General features: G+C 35.9%; 1 long non-coding RNA gene across 1 annotated transcript; it reads right to left on the bottom strand.

Annotated features, from left to right (window-relative positions):
• Positions 1 to 620: 620 nt before the first annotated feature.
• Positions 621 to 3,080, bottom strand: LOC140169006 (uncharacterized). The gene is made up of 3 exons (XR_011861315.1): positions 2,684 to 3,080; positions 1,235 to 1,370; positions 621 to 715 (listed from the first exon to the last, which is right to left on the bottom strand). It is a non-coding gene; the product is annotated as an uncharacterized lncRNA (long non-coding RNA).
• Between the last annotated feature and the right edge of the window lie 14,535 nt (positions 3,081 to 17,615).

The following is a 17,615-nucleotide window of genomic DNA, read 5'->3' as shown; positions in this document are numbered from 1 at the left end:
TTTGTAGATAAATGATGCATGAATTTCAAACATTGTGCGATATTTGTCGTTGGAGCTTGCAATTTAGTTCTTTAAGACTTTAAGGGATCAGAAAAACTTTGGTAGAAAAAATACACCTTACTCAGAAAAACGTTAAAAGCCCTACAAAGTATTCATCATGTCATCATGTACGAAACATCTTAGATGGTGCAAACTATTCATTATTTGAATTGGTATCAAAAACCATACAATTAGAGTAACTGTTTAGGAAAATCTTAAAGAGTGTTTGAAATTTTATCCCCATGGAGCCAAATATGTGACCCTTGAAATTTTTGTTTATATTAAAATAGAGAACATAGTGCTTTTATAGATCAAACAAAACTTTTTCAGATTCATTATGATCAGAGGAATACTTTGGTGTGGTTTTTAACAAGATATGAAATTTGACGCCTGTTTAACCTTTAATTCTTTTCTGACCATGCAAGATGCATTGTTGTCACCAAAGTTTTTCTTATTCTTTGAGGTATGATATTAAAGCTGATGGGTTGGGTTCTTGATGTCTTGATATTGTGCAACTGTGCCCTATAGGTCAGTTTCACCATGGTTTCACTGTGGTACAATATCCAATTGGCAAATGAAGATATTTCATGTAGGGACGATCATCCATCCTATTCTCTGGTCTTTAGCTTGTTGCTTTATAGGCCAGTTCCTTCCTGTGCAATGTGCAAATTTTCATCTGAAAAAAGGAACATAATTAAAGACAAGTTTAGACAAGACATTTTAATACTAAAAACTAAAACAAGTCTAAAATGGAAAGTGCACAAAGACTGTTTAAAGATGTTTGTTTGATTCAGTATTTGTATTACTATTTCATTAATGGGACATTCAGAGATGCTGAGTTTTATGATTCTTAAGATTTTCAGGAAAGATCGTTTTCATATAGTCACATGAGATCATAATCATCTTTTAGTAAATTGTGCATTCCAAGGGCACTTGTTTGTTTATTATTATTAAAGGGACATTCAAGAGATTTTGAGTTTTATTGTAAATACAAATTTAGTTTTATGGCGACCCTACATACACACATCAAAAGTAGTGGAAAAGTCATTTCGGCATGTCACGTGGAACATTATCGTTTAGTGCCTTGTCACATGGCAGGGATCATTGTCTTTTAGTGAAATTATGATTGTACCACTACCACATCATGAAATCAAAATATTAGCATGTGCCTTAAAATCAAAAATCTTACACATACCAGGTCTTTTATATGGAACACAATCTGTTCGTTCTGCACTAAACTCTGTAGACGTAGACGTTAGTTGCATCGACACATTCTCCTCACAACTATCATGTGGCTAAGTTGCTGCAACAGTTCACTTCAAGGCACCGACCTAATTGAATGAGGAAAGTACAAGAAACATGATTTGTACCGGTATGTTGTTATTTTATTAGCCAAGCCGATAGAAAGGCCTAACTTTTCAGAATTTAATACTGACCTGACCCGTGACCTGAATAGTCTTTAAAAATTTAAGATAGGCCTAAGCCTTATATAATAGCCCGCCCTATTATTTATCAATTTAATAGCCTAGGCCTCAGCGTTTTTTACCCTTCAATCTTTTAATGACATGTCATTTGACTAAAATAGTAAGCCCGGCCTCAACTTCCTATTCGAAGCCTAATCTGTGCAAGCCTAGCTGCCATAGGCATGTGCCCTCTACACAAGGTGTATCTTCTTTGATCCAGACTACACACACATATACATTGATTGTCACTGACAGGCCTAATGTGAACCAAAATTGCTGTAATAGCCTAGAAATCATACAAAAAGGTGACCCTTTTAGAATAGTCCTAGCCTAAGTTAGGCACAGATCGTAGGCTATGTTTATACTGTATCACCTGTTTGCCAGACTATGACGTGTTTATTTATATTCTGAACTGAAGTTTTAGTAGATTTAATAACGGCCTCTCAGTTTGCCCCGATTTAATAACAGCCTCTCAGTTTGCCCCGATCATATTCAGTTTTTTGCACAATTTCTTATGCTTGCATCGTATATGTCCAATCCGCACACATATATCATTTGTGTCTCGCATTGTCTTTAATACGCCCTGCTAGGCCACGGTGGCACTGTAGTGAGGGGCACGGACAAGGTGGCACACGTACAGTGGCCTAAAACTTTGACCCTCCCCCAGCAACATTACATGAAGGAAGGAGTCTGCCCCAATCACCTTGTCCTTGAAAGAGAGATGGGCACTCCGGCCTGTTTGTTTGTTTGTTTACCCAGGTTGGTCCGTGAGGAACACATGCTAATGTTAATTAACACAGGCGTGTCCCTTTTTTTAGGGCGACAAATCCGGCATAGATAGGCCTCTCACTCATTTTTTATTATTTAATTTAGTCTAGCATGTCCAGATATTTAATTACGCCTAATACACATTTAAACTGTCACTGAACAGAGAATACTCCCCGGGATGACTCGAATCACAGTGACAGTATGCTTTAAAGTTTTTATCATGTTTATAGGCTAGGCTAGCCTGGCAATAATGTGCATTTTACATCTGTCAACATACAGTTAACACTAACAAAGCACCACGTATTCATGCATGCATGGTATTATAAATAATATTAATTAGCACGTTTTTTAATATCAAACTGGTGATGAATTGAGAATAAAGCTTACTTAAGTTATCGGCTTCAGTTACTTACCGAACATTCGAGACAACTGAAGTGGTTATACTCTGACGAAAAATGCCAAAAACACCAACGGAAAATCACGGAGTATGCAACCCACATCACGTACAGTCCAATAGGAAAATTGCGTGTGTTATCTACGGTGATTTGGCGAACCTTTCTTTCCAAAATCTTTTACAATTCAAGAGTTACTGTGTGCCCAATATGATCTAAGTCAGCAAATCTTTACATGCACAACATTTGAAGACATAAACATCAGGAAATTTTGACTTTTTTGGTTTAAAAACTGAGAAAATGATGATGTTTCTTCGTAACTCGTCGTCACGGCCAAATATGAGTGAGTACGCGCATCACGGTGATCGCTGGGCGATTCGATTAGGAATGCAAAAACACGACAAGAGTACCTTCATTGCTACTTCACACATAGGGTTTTACAGTAGGTGACACATGAGGTACACAGTAGGTGACACATGGGTACACAGTAGGTGCGGCTACTGTGCAGGTACTTCCATGGAAGGACTATTAGAAGTACCCACACTATGGTGTGCCTATAAGTCACCTACTCGGTACACCGCAGTTGACTCGGAGGTGACGCATGGTGGAGTACCGACATAGGTACTCAACTACGGGAGTATCTACAGTATGGTGGCCGACGCTGGTACTCTGGTGTAGTACCAACGTCGGCTACCACGGATGGGGTACTCGGTAGTAGCAGCAGTAGTACCTGCAAAGTACCAGTGCAGCAGAGGTACACCGTCGCCAGGAATCTTGTAGTGTAGGCCTACTGAACACGCATGTTTTACAGCATCTTGTACGCGGACGCCCAAGAAAGAAATAATCCAAGTCAGAACTCAGTTGTATTATGAAATCCTACAGCATATTAAATATAAAAAATATTTAATCACTTTTACGAAATCAACCCTGGTCCATGGACTGGGCATAGTTCAACATACTAGTTTTAGTTCTTTGCATTTGCTGATGCACCGCATGTTGTTGATGCACCGCATATACACTGGCTATATTCATCATATTACTTGTACACATCCAATTTCTCACTGGATGTACTCTGGAGCTACTCCGGATTACCCCCAGGGCTACTCTGTAGCGGTGTACCGTAACGCGAGTCAAAAATCCGTGGACTACTCCTATCCGGTTTTCCACGGTGTACCTCCCGTAGAGACAGACTATAGCGGAGTACCTCTAGAGGTACTCCGTAAAAAAGTGTGTGATGATCTGTTGCCAGATTTAATGCTATTTTCTCAATTTAGCTTTATTGTATGCTTTTATTAAGATATATTAGGGATTTTTGTTCTTTCTTTCTTTCTTTCTTTTATTATTTTTCAAATGTTAATAATATAATAATAGAAAATAATAAACACGTAGGCCTAAATAGGCCTACATAAATACATAAACAAGTTCAGAAATAAGCAAGTAAGTAAAATTAATGATGTAAATAATTGACTAAATAAATTTATCAATGAATAAACAAGTAAATAAATAGGTAATTAAATTAACAAGTAAAAACTACACAAATAAGAAAGTAAATAAGTCAACATGTGCATTATTTAGGCCTAAATAAAAAAAAATGAATAGTACTCGTAGGCCTAGGCCTATGTAAAATAATCAATAATAGAATGATAATGATTGTCATTAACTTGGTTGTTAGCTTTTTAATTTGATTACCTGTTTGCTTACTTGCTTTTTCATTTATTTGAGTAGGCCTGCATTTTGTATGTTTTTAAGCATTTTTCTTTGCATATTATACTTGGAATGATTGGTCATTTTATAGCTAATATTTATTTTAGGACTCCACTTTATTCATTTATTATTTTTTACGCTTTTATTAAATTTATTATTAATTTTATATTTATTATTTCTTTATATGTATTGTATTTTACTTATTTACTATTTAATTGTTTAGTAAGTTATTTAAATATTTACTTTTTAATAAGTGACCAATCATTCAAGTATAATAAGCAAAGAAAAAAATGTTTAAAAACCAAACAAAATACGGCCTACTCAAACAAACGAAAAAACACATATCAAATAGGTAAGTCAAAGTAAAAGATGAATAACAACCAAGTAAAAAAAATATGAAAACTGCGAATAACATCAATGAAAGATGAAAGACTAGTAGGGCCTAACCAAAACATATAAAATATCAAAACTGTATTGCAAGTAGGCATATTATATGCCTAGGCCTACGACTTGCAACAGTAAAGTAATGTGGTGCAAAATGTTAGGAAAACGGCGTGAAAACAAGAAATTCAAGAAGTATAAATTATGAATAAATTTAAACTGTGGGCCTAATAATAAACTTGGGTAATAAACAAACAACATGGGAAAGTAGAACCGCGAACCGCAGTATGCACACTTTCTTTAAAATACAGAAAAACAACGTCACGCAAACATTTCAAGTTTAGCAAAACTAAAAACATAACAAGAAACACAAAATTAAATAATGATTAAAAATGATTTTAAAAACAAATTGAGAAGAAGTCGTACTGTCGTTAAACAAAAGAACAAGTTTCTACAAAGGAAACAACCACTAAATAGAAACAAAATGTCTCCGTGACATCGACAACGGTGATTCTCGCTCTGTGTGGCTGAAAACGATTCATGACGCCCTATGCAAACGTGCAAACATGGTCAATCAATTAATCAAAACAACAAACGTTCGCTTTGCTAAAAATAGCTAGGTACGCGCACTAGTACGCGGCCGATTATGCTTTCGGCGAATTGTTTACCGCTGCCGGTCAATGACCCGTTTGGCTGCGGTTGTACACCGGAGCTGACTTCGGTGTTACTCCAGGGTTGGCTCGTGGCTGACAGCTATCAGATGTACTTCAGAGTAGCTTCTTAAGAGTACCTTTGGAGTAGCTCCGATATGGCGTATCCAGAAGTTGGCACTAGTGTACACCGGAGTTGGCTTCTAGACAGACAATGGATGGAGTAACAGCGAAGTAGCTCTGATATGGTGTATCCACTATGGGGTTTGCTAAGGTGTAGCTACTTCGGAGTAGCTTCAGAGTAGCTCTATTAAGGTGTAGCTTCAGGGCTACACCAGGTGTAGCCGCGAAGGTAATCTGCCGCGGGGGTAAACCGTGAATGAGAATCTGGATGTGTATAACTTGTAATAACATGTATATGCAATGTGTTTATAAATGATAACCAAGAGCTTTTTAACATGTCTTTTCATTCCAACAATTTTAGAAACAAAGTAAGGGAACAAAGAAGAAACATAACAAAAATGTTTAATTTGAAATCGGCGAGGGCAGGGACGATAGGCCTACGTGTTATTTATTTTACTTGGCCTTAAAACATGTTCAAGTTTTGAATTTGCAAAATCTATCAGAATCACTTTTTTTCCTTTCGACTCAGAATCACTCTTTGTTTACAAACATCATTTCCATACAATTGGTTACACCACAGATATTGGAACACACATCATGACAGTGATCATGACCCATAGTTGACCGCTAATAACCCCAATGTTATGGTACAAGTACGCGCACATGACAGTCAATGCACTAACCTGACCGCTTGATAACCCCTAGGATAGTACAGATGCGCGCATCATGATGTACAAGCACTACAGCATGAGTGTACAAAAATGTACCACATGCGGTATTCAATACACATGACAACTATTGACAAGACAAGTTACAAAATATTACGAGTCAAACACAGTCAGTTTATAAATATTATAAATGTGGTTTGTTTTTATTTTAAAATCAATACAAAGGTTTGTTTTTTCTTTGGTTTGTTTTTTGTTGGTTGGTTGTTTGATTGTTGTTTGTTTGTTTGTTTTTATTAGTCTCCAAAGCAATGCAAATGGAATTCATTGTGTTAGTCACTGTTGACATAATGATTTCATATAGTTTTATTATAAATCACGTGAAGAAAAATAATCTCATCAATAAATGACTAAATTATGAAAAGAAGAAAAACTATTAATAAATGCATTTTTATAGACCATGCACAATGTGCTTTTTGTTTGCTTATTGTTTGTTTTATAGAAACTTTATTTTGCTTTCTTAAGGCCGTATAAAATTAATGTTTTGGTTCTCGTCCGAAGGATTTTCATGAATTGATGAGGGAGGGAGGTGTTTTTTTTTTTTTTTTTTTTCAATGTAAAATTAGCATTGTCAGTAGTTTTCGGTCTTCTCCAACAGTGCTCGAGGAAACGATGAGGCCTTTTTTTTTTTTTAAATGTGAGATTCTGAGTGATAAACCCTCTAGAGTACCACAAAAAGACTTGGAAGTGATGCTTGTTCTCTAATAAACTTATTTATATGTATGAAGATTTCATAAATCATTCAAAGTCTAAAAAAATTGAAAAATCTAAAAAAAAAAAAAAATCTGACAAATCCCAGAAATTGAGGAGGAGGGACGAGAACCAAAATATTAATTTTACACGGCCTAAATATCTTGGTTACATTTTTGTTTCTGATATATGAAATAATTTCTCAATAAACAAATTGCTTTATAATTCATATTTCCATCTACATGTAAATATAAATAAAAGTCCACATAAAAAAATGCATGCTATTGTAGGCCTATTCTTTGAAAAGAAATGAATTTCCTACCAAGCATGCAAGGCCTTTGTAATTTGTATAGTATTCAATCACTGTACAGTTTTTTTTTTTTTTTTATGTTTCTGTGTTTTTTATTTTTATAAGATTTTTGGTGATCACTTTACAGTTTTAAAATGTTATGAACATTCTGTTGACATTTCACGGGGTCTTCATTTCATTAGAAAATTTTTGAACATAAAATTGTTTTGATAATTTGTAAACACAAGATTCAAAACTTTGTAAACAAAAATTATATTTAAAACACTTACCAAATGATTCAGCACTTGAACTACTGTCTGTTATATTTCAATGATTTATAAGGTATCATGCAGCCTTGAGGATTCCAAACATCCAGAAATGTCTTTCTTCGTGTCAATTTCTCTCTTTGAGGTTATCAGTTTCAAATAATTATATTTATTATATTGCACATCAACATCGGATGAATTTGTTTAATTTGCCGTTGTATTTATTGTAGCTCTGAAATGAGCAATATGGAATTTTTCTCTCCTTTTATAATCCTTCCTTACAAGGAATGGTTGAAACCATTCTAATATTATAACTTTCTAAACCCGTCTCAGGCTTCAACAAAGCTGTCCTGTAATCTCGTTATTTTCATTTGTCCCGTTTGTCCAGCAGATATCCAATAAGCCCAATTCTTGTCTTTCTAGATCCTCTGTAAAATTAAAAAAAGAATAGAAAAACAAAACAAACATAAATATATAAAATAGTTAAGAGTCATCTATCTTGATTTATACCAAGGAAAAAATTGTTCATACAATTATCACATACAGTAGACTAGAGCTTCAAATGACAATGAGGACAGAAAATAACATGTAGCTGATTTCTATAGATTTTTTAAAAAGTAGGGCCTATATTAATTTTTTTTTTAAAGAAATTAAAACAGACCAAAGTGGATATTCAATTATCATTAGGCCTACAAGCATGCAAGTTGGCTGCGGCTTGTTGCATCTATAGGCCCAATCACTTACAAATATGATGCCGAAATTTTTATTGTAAATTCTATGAATTGATCATTCATGTTGGTATTTCTTCCCAATTCCCAGTTTATTATTAGATGGGCCTAATCAGTTAAACCAGCAAATAAATAGATAATATAATAGTTCTATGGGATATCAATAAAGTATAAAATAATAATTTACATCTCAAAACACCAACAACATCATAAAACTTACCGTATACATGCATATTCCACAGTGCACTGAGTGAATGTCCTACGCAGCGGTCCTGTTCAGTGAGCTTGCCGGCTTGTCCCCCGGAGTTCTGTCAGTATCATGAGTATGCCTATCTCTTGCCGTGTTACGCACGCATTGCTACGGCTGCATTGCCGTGCAGATGTTCTTTCTGGTGAAAAATGACCGCACTTTGGCGTTCCGTTCTGATACAAATTGCGATGGCCTAGAAAAGATTTTGTGTTCCTTGGTTATATTAGGCCCTGTTCCGACTATAGCATGTTTCTCAAGTCTCTGTTGAGGGGACTTAGTAATAATATCGGTGTTCCAAAACAAGCATCATTGTACAATATGCATCATGACGATGTATGTGTCATTCCGAAGGTTCACAAACAAACTTGATTCCATCAAATTTAGAAAAAGCAGAATTGATGTCATTTTACCCAAAGACGTAGCACCTTGTAATGTACGGTAATCTTTGATTTCAAGTCATTTTATGCTTTGGTTCACGCATGAGCAATAGGAAAACCTGTATTGTCCGTTAATTTTTCTCCAATTTGTAGAACATATACTAATAATTATAATATCTGATTAATTATGGTGTCAAATGTGTGCTACAATACGTATGCATGACGTTGAAACAATCATGATTAAAAAAAACACCAATGATTTTAAATACAGTCATCGCCAATGACACAGTAAATCGTATTTCTTTGATTTATATCGTGAAGCTGATCTTTCACCCCCTGTCGTTAATTACTCTACATAGCGCCCTCTGTTGTTGATTAATCGCCAAATTCCAGCCTCGGAGTTTTGAGACCAGAATCTTGATGCCGATGAAATCAAGGAATAATTACGATGACGTCATCAATTTCTATCGGGGTTTACTGCTAAATACGAATGGGTGTGCAACGGCACAGATTTTTATCTGCTAATTTAGACTTGATCCACCAGTCCTTCAACTGCTTACGCACGGTCATCTTTACGCTAGTTGTGCATTGTGTAATTGCGTGACTAGCGCACGCTATGACTATGTGAATTTACGCGAGGCTGAGTTGGGACTTTATTGACGCATGCGCAGTACGTAACAAAAGCCAAATAAATTCCGCCTTGTATAAATAAGCCGAACAAACTAAGTTACAGGTAAATTAGTAATTCTTGGCCAAGCTAGAACGCTATGAAAACATGCGTACATAGCGCGGTAGAGAAGAAAGCATACACACGCCTTGCATTTTCTGATTATGTACACGCTTATACGCTTATACTGCACTGGGAATTTCAATTGAATGAACACAGCCTGACGTAACGTGACGATTTTTTACGTACAATGTGCGATGTATGCCAGCGGGTGTGCGTTATGCGGAAGTGAATCCTACCATGCCAGCGCACTCGTGATTGGTTAGTACCGTATTGTATCCAAGGTCGTGCGTTTGCCTTGTTGTTTGAAATATGCGATATACAATTGCGGTTGGGTCACATACAGCTGTTGAAAGCTGTGTTTTCTTTCAATTGAAATCCCATTATACGTGTAGTACCCTACATGGACGCAACACGCATGTTCCAGCTTGGCCAAGAATGACTTATTTAGTAGTACGGTACTATGTCTATGTAATACCATTTTTCACCTTGCATGTGTGATGCGGCAGTGACGTCAGTGTGCATTTAATTGGCCGCATCCTCAAATTGCTAGCGTTCACTCACAACGCTGGCGTACTATGTACACAGACGCTAATTACCTTAAAGACGCTAACCCAGAATGCATATGCGCGAGCGAATTTCAGCGAAACAGCTGCCTCAACGTGTTGACGTCAGTGCCACACCAGAGGGAAAGTTTGGCCTATAATTGCATCTCTCATAATTACGATCAACAAGTACGCGAGCTTACTCGCGGTGATTACGCGTGTTTGTTTGCGCATTAAGAAACAACACACAAACGCCGGTCAATTGTGTACAACATTAGAACAATACACATTTTGCGGTCAATTGTGAGATCATATTAATGACCTCGATTTGCGTTCGCGTTTTTACAAATAACTAAATGTGATTGGATAGCACGCATCGCGTTTATTAATGAGGTTATGAATGTTTACTTTTGAACAATTACGCATTTTGTGGTCAATTGTGAGATATTAATTACCTCGATTTGCATTCGCGTTTTCACAATTAACAAAATATAATTGGATCGCACGCATCGCATTTAGGACATTCATATTTAATCATAACCTCATGAATACATGTGATCCAATTATTTGTATTTATTTACCAAAACACGAAATGTGGTTACTAATATTCAACAGTTTCAGACGCTGGCCCTTCCAGTGCTGAGGGAGATGCAACCCACCTCCACCCACCAGAAGCTGTAGGCAGCCATGGTTTTTTACTTGCACCAATGTAATTTTTGAGCACCCGAGGCACTTCTGCACAGCACATTCTCCAAGGACAAGCGTCAGCTTACTTATGGAGTATTCATCTCAAGACTCAAGTTGACCTTTGCGCCGTCAGGTAAATGTTAGTGCGCCGAACAAACTGCGAGTGGTGGCCGCTATTTGGATTGCACTTTACCATATTTGCAAATTGTGATTTGCACTTCGAATGTTATTGGTTGTACTGTTTTAGCCTTTTTGATTTTTGGAAAGGAAATTGTTTATTTTTGCGAATTTTGAGTAAAATTTTATTATTTTGTGAAGTGATGTGATGGTTATGAATGAAAGTGATGGTTATGAATGAAGTTTTAACTTATTAAAATAAGTTAACCGTACGTAGTACATTTTGTAATGTGTTCGGCATTGTGAAAAATCTAAACATTTTGATTTGGACTTAGAATATCCTTGGGTTTCAAAGGCAAAATGTAGATTTTTCGTTTCCCACCAAATTTCATCCGGATTATTTTGAAAAAAATAATTGTCACAGCCTCAACTACTCATATCAAATCGTCCGTCCCTAATTCTGTTCCTGTTGGAATTTTTTTTTCGATGTGTATTAATAACCAGAGTTAGGATTTGTATATACATTCTATGGTGTTTGTGTGTGTTTCTGCGAGTCTGGTCTTTATCACAAAATAGCGTGATTAACGTGTTTCCTTGGCTATTTCTCCACAAAAAAGCATTTTATTCTTGTTAGTCACTAAATATGACATCACAATTATATAGATCCGACCTTTGAGTGCTGGATGATCCCGGGTAGATAGATGATTAGCGTGGTATTTATATTACATAAGGGACTGTGCAATAATTATGAGCACTGTGGGATGGTAAAAACTTAGAAGCATCTTTTAGCCAGCCAAAATGGGGGGTGGTAAGCAATTTTGGCAAGCCAAGGGGCAAGCGATTTTTGGCACTATTGGTGTAGAAATTTTCTGAAAAAAAATGGGGTCATTCGATGTCGACAATCTCAAAAATGGGGTGATTTTGTATGGGCGCGCCCAAAATTTCAAATCATCGACAATCAAAAATAGCTTTTTACCCAGTTTTACAGTACAAAATAGACAAAACTCATTTATTTTGCTCAAAATGTGTGCCGCGCACCGAAATTTAAATTTTGAGGACTACTTGTTAAAGAAAGGGGGTCATTCAATGTAGGCTACTGAAAAAAAAAGGGGTCATTGGGTATAGGATTTGTCGGGGTCTTTTTGTGGGCACATGACGTATGTCAATATATGGTAGTGCCCAGGGTTCTACCACCGCAAAAAAAATGCCGCATACTCTTTGCAAAAGCCTTCTTTTTTTTACAGGGCAGGGAGAACCTCGATTTGGGATCCTTGCAAAGAGCGAATATATATTTACACAATGCTATGGTATTGAGATCCCTTAAATTTCCCCACTCCTGTGAAACTGCACGCTTTATCTACAGATAAATAAGTGTTTTCATTTCTTTTCCTTTTATCATTATTTAAAATTCTTATTCAAGTGGCACAGCTTCTACTGAACACTTCATCAGAAGTGTTCTTGTGTGTTATTTAAGAAACATTTTTTACGTATATATATATTCTATGGTGTTGATTTTTCAACCATGACATGATTTTTTTTTCCTGCACGTTCCCGGGGCACATCAATAATTTTTGGTGGGTATGCTCCCCGAATTTTGAGTGGTGGGTCTTTGGGAGCTGACGGCGTGCGGTAAAGGGGTCTTCGGAGCTGCGAACCGGGCTGTGAACAAGTAAAAATGGGGTATTTTGGAGCTGCGAACAGTCAAAATCAAGGGTCTTTCTTGGCTTTTTGTTGTAAATCGCCTGAAAAAACCAGAAATATGAGGAATGAGCCATTTTTAGGTCTTTTAGAGCTGAAATTATCAAAATCAAGGGTCTTTTCGACTTTATTTTGGTCAAATATAGGGGTCTTTGAGACTGCGAAACCCAAAAGGGGGTCTTTCGGGGAGTATACCCGTATGGTCATTTGTGTTGAGCGCCCCCCCGGGCACGTTCCAGTGTTATTGTTTCACGTTTAATTAAAAGTACTGCATTTTCATACATTATTTTCATTTTCTCGAGAATCGATTCTGGTGTTTGAGGGTCGTACAACCAACATGTTGCATTATTAGTAAGTTATTTCAATACACCACCCATGAAAGCACCCTAAACAAGGATTTAATCCTTGTCTAAAATGATACCCTAAACAGGTAACACGAGCCTGTTTTCACACGCTAAACAGGGATTTTATTCCCTGCATCAACTTTTATAACCTAAATATCATTTCCGCGTATGAGCAATTGCAATTTTGCTATCGTTTTTACCAATTTTTCTATAATATTTTGTAGTAAACCTTTGACAAGCATCTACTATAATTTATGTGCAGTAAACCTTTGACAAAAGTGTATTTTAAGCATATATTGCATATTTACTGTGTTGAAATGCGCTTTTCTGATTGGCTGCTTAGGCGTTCTGCTGTTGCCGAGTGGAAATTAATCATAGATTAATAAACACACAGATTAATAAACACACAGATTGGAATTTTCCATGCCTGTGCCCTCCAAGCGTACTTTCGAATTCAGCTGGCGCGGTCCATCGTTCAGACCTGGCAATTTGTGTGTTTGCTGACGCAGATAGGCAATATGCCATGATTCCACGGTATGAATGAACTTTGCACCGTACGCGTTGTGAGCTCTGACTTTGCAACATCACGGTAGTACACGCTTGTCAAAGGTTTACTGCAAAATATTATACCGTGATGTTACTAGTACAAAGTCAGAGCTAACAACGTGTGTGGTGCAAAGTTCATTCATAAATTTCCATATGGCAACAGTAGATCACCTCAGCAGCCAATCAGAGACTAGTGTGTTTCAACACAGTAAATATGTGATGTATGCTTAAAATACGCTCTCATCAAAGGTTTACTGCAAAATATTATAATTTCATAATCATTTTTAAACTTCCCACCTGACATGTTTCAAGAACTTTTAAAACAAGATATGTTTTAAATCAAAATGTTTTACTTTAAAATGAAATTTCCAACATGACAAAAAATCACAAACAAGAAATACCTTCACTGGATCAAACTCTTTTTATTACAGACCATTTGCTACATTTTGTATTGGATAACTGAATCTAGGAAATAAAAACTGATTAGTAATGCACATTTTGCATATCTCGACTCTTAATCATGTTGCGCATAACTGGGACACATAAAAATTGTATTGTCCTAGTTCCTAGTTCTAGGATCTTTTCTTGTTTAAAGCAATTACTGATCAGTTGTAAGTGAATAATACCTAAATTGCTTTAATATTACACTTTCAGATTTAAAATTTAACAATTTTATGATTTAAATGCATGCTGTTTTGATAGATCTTATTTTTGCATTATTGTACATTTGTACAACTTCACCAAGAATTTGTATTTTCTAATATTAATGTTTTGTTAACTCTTTGTTTAATATCAGCCGCCCTCGAAATAAGCCGTATCGTAATTTGCACCTCAAAAATTGCATATCATGATATAACTTGCAAAACAGATTACATAAGTAAGTAATAAACTATGGTGGTTTAATACTTAAATATTGGATGAATGGCACTCCAACTTGAAAGTTGAGGTACAAAATGAGAAATCCTTATTTCGAGCACTGGTTATTGATATATTCACTTCTAATATTATTAACAAGATTTGAAACTTCCTTTGTGTCCAATTCATATTGTTTAATTCATATAGTTGGCGAAGGGTCTTGTGCGACCACCTGATGAGCTATATAGTAGTTTTGACTTCCATCATGATGTCAAAGGACCACACATAGACTTGCCCCTAACCCACTAACAATAGGTCCGAAACTGCTCGAGCATTGAAGCAAGTATTATGAAATTACTAAAATGAACATGAGCTTTACAATCTTAAGCTACAAAAGATATCTACAATTTTGGAAGGTTCTATCTTATTTTGAAAGTCTAAGATACTAACTTGATTTTTGGTTACATAAACCAAAAATTGAATGGCAAAAAAAATTGCATGCTTCACTTGCATCCTTTTCTACAACTACTTAGGATAGTGAGATGCACATAAATGAATCGGCATGTGTCACTGAAGTCACAAAGCATGCCACTATATATGCCTGGAGCTAAATAATAGTTTAATACTTGACAATGCTTGAGTAGTCGTGGTCACTATAAATAATACCAAATTGGAAATGAAGGAGATGGGAGAATGTCCACAAGCAATAAACGATATGGCAGAATAAAAAGCACATTATGATATATTAGACCTGCACAATATGCTTGACAATTTCCCAGTCTGTTTCACTTTCAAGCTGGTGACCTTTCAACTTCCATGACATCTAGGGGTAGAATTTTGGCAGTCACTACATGAACCCTATTGAATTTTTGGATCAGATCTCTCAGAAGAATCTCTCTGGGTTCTCGGAGTAATCAACAAAATTCTGACCCTTGATTTTATTTCAAAACATTCGAATCCCTATAGGAAGAGGCCATGGCATTTTTAATTGGTCTTTACAATCAGCGTTTTTCTATTGAACTTACGGTATAATAAAGAATCATTCTGGTTAGAGATTAAACCGGAATCTTCCTGTTCACCGTGATTTTCTATTTCGCTAAATACCGCATACTGCTGATGTCATTTGCATATTTGCGGTTGACACCCCCACATCGTGATTAAACCTGTCAAAGCTTCAGTACTCCACTGCACTGTGGCAAACCGGAATACGGAAGCTGTGCATGGTTTTCTATTGACGAAAGGCGGCTTTCATCTCCGGAAAAAATCCTAGTTTTATTAGCATAAATGCCGGCGAAATAGCAGAGAAAATTTAACCGGCATTCACGGCCAAATACCGGAGGACATCATTTTCTACTGGTAATCTTTAATCCCCAAACCGGATAAAAGCCGGCATTCCAATAGAAAAATGCTGAATGAGTCATAAAAGTTATTAATTTACATGGACATACCCTTAAAATCTTTTACCCCCAAATAGCCAGTATCGGGGGGGGGGGAATAAACTTTCTTTCCGCTCGGCCTGATCTTATTTTCAAATACCACTGTCAGCAGGGTAGACAAGGGCAAGGGTTATTACACATGTCTTGGTTGGAGCTCTGGTTGGAGCCCTGTCCTGTTATGTGAAAATAAGATCAGGGAAAGAAAATTTATTATCCCGATACTGGCTATTCGGGGTATAAGTTTTAAGAACATGTCCTCGTAATATGATAATGTTGTTGTTTTTCATCCACCTTCATACCGTAAAAACTTGAGAGCGCTTATAAAACATGCTAACATGAAAAGCCTCATCCACAAAAGTGTAAAGGGTTTTTGAGAAAATCATTGATTCACATAGTTATACGAACAAGTAAACCTGCAAATGTGTGTCTCAACCCCATTAGCTCAGTTGGTAAAATGCAGGACTGACTTTCATACAATTTCATGTTTTCAAAAGTGCTCGATATAATAAGCACATCTGCTAATTATTGATAGAAGACAAGGTTGCTACGTCGGCACGCATAGTAGGTGATAAAAGTGGTTTTCCAAGTAAAGTGTTTGGATGCGAGCCGTTAGACCAATAGGCCTATAAAATAAGCGCGTGTCAGACAAAAGTCTTTGAACATGGCAAAAGTTGAGTCAGCAAAAACATCTAAATCCAGCGATGCTGGGTCTTCATCAGTGCTTTTGCCCCAGTAAAAATTAGAAATGTTGGAACTCGAGACTGATGAGACCTCAACATCGCTTTATTTTATAGGCCTATTGGTCTAACGTTTCATCCAAACACTTTACTTGAAAAACTGCTAATTATTGAGTTTTTACGGTACTATACTGGTTCCTGCAAAGTGAATTCGTTAAAAAATATATCATTGAAACAGCAAACTACTCCTCATTCCAGAAAAGTACAGAACAAATTTTTTTTATTTATATAAATATTATCCTGAAAATTATCCATGAAACATAGCTAAATCCTAATCCTTTAGTTAGTCCTAACCGGCAATGAAAGTAAAATTTTAATATTTGGTCAATATTGGGAAACAAGGGCCAAAAACATGCATTTTTGGGCGTTTTTGAACATTTTCTTATTCTGTGTCAACAATCAAGCCTAAAGACTTGGCTAAAGGCTAAATTCAAGTTATGCATTGATTCTAATTTTTGGAAAACACATTTTTCAATCTTTTTCGTAACCAATTAGCAAAAATAACATATAAGGCCAAAAAAAAAAGGTCAGTGTCTCAAAGCTTCGCAGCAAGATTTGTAAAATCGCGATTTGAAAAAAAAAAAAAGAAATGCTGATATTTATTTTTTTTTTTCATTTTTTTTTTCATTTTTTCCAGAAAAATTCAGCGAAAATCAGATTTTTTCCCTTCAAAATACCATAAAAATACGAAGTCAGGTATAAAAAAAAAAATCGCATTTCGCATTTGTTTTCAAACCACCCGTGAGCTTTGAGACAAACCTTTATTTTTGTTGGCCTAATATTAAAATTAAGAGCTAACTCTTACCCTACACTCAAGATTTTGTATGCTTAGACTTGTGCCAGGACTTACAATTTTGTGACTACAATAATTGTAAGAAAACATGCAAAATTGCATGTTTTTGGACAAATTGCAAAAATATTAAACTTAGACTTCTATTGCCAGTTAGGACTAACTAAAGGATTAGGATAATATTTTTTTTAATCCGAAAAAATTAGTTCTGTATTTTTCTGGAATGGGGAATAGAGAGTAATAATGCACAGCAACATATATGAGGTTCAGCATAAATTTACTGTTTAC

Source organism: Amphiura filiformis, chromosome 14, assembly GCF_039555335.1.
Source record: "Amphiura filiformis chromosome 14, Afil_fr2py, whole genome shotgun sequence".
In the NCBI taxonomy this organism is placed as follows: Eukaryota; Metazoa; Echinodermata; class Ophiuroidea; order Amphilepidida; family Amphiuridae; genus Amphiura; species Amphiura filiformis.
This window is presented reverse-complemented; position numbering and strand designations above follow the sequence as displayed.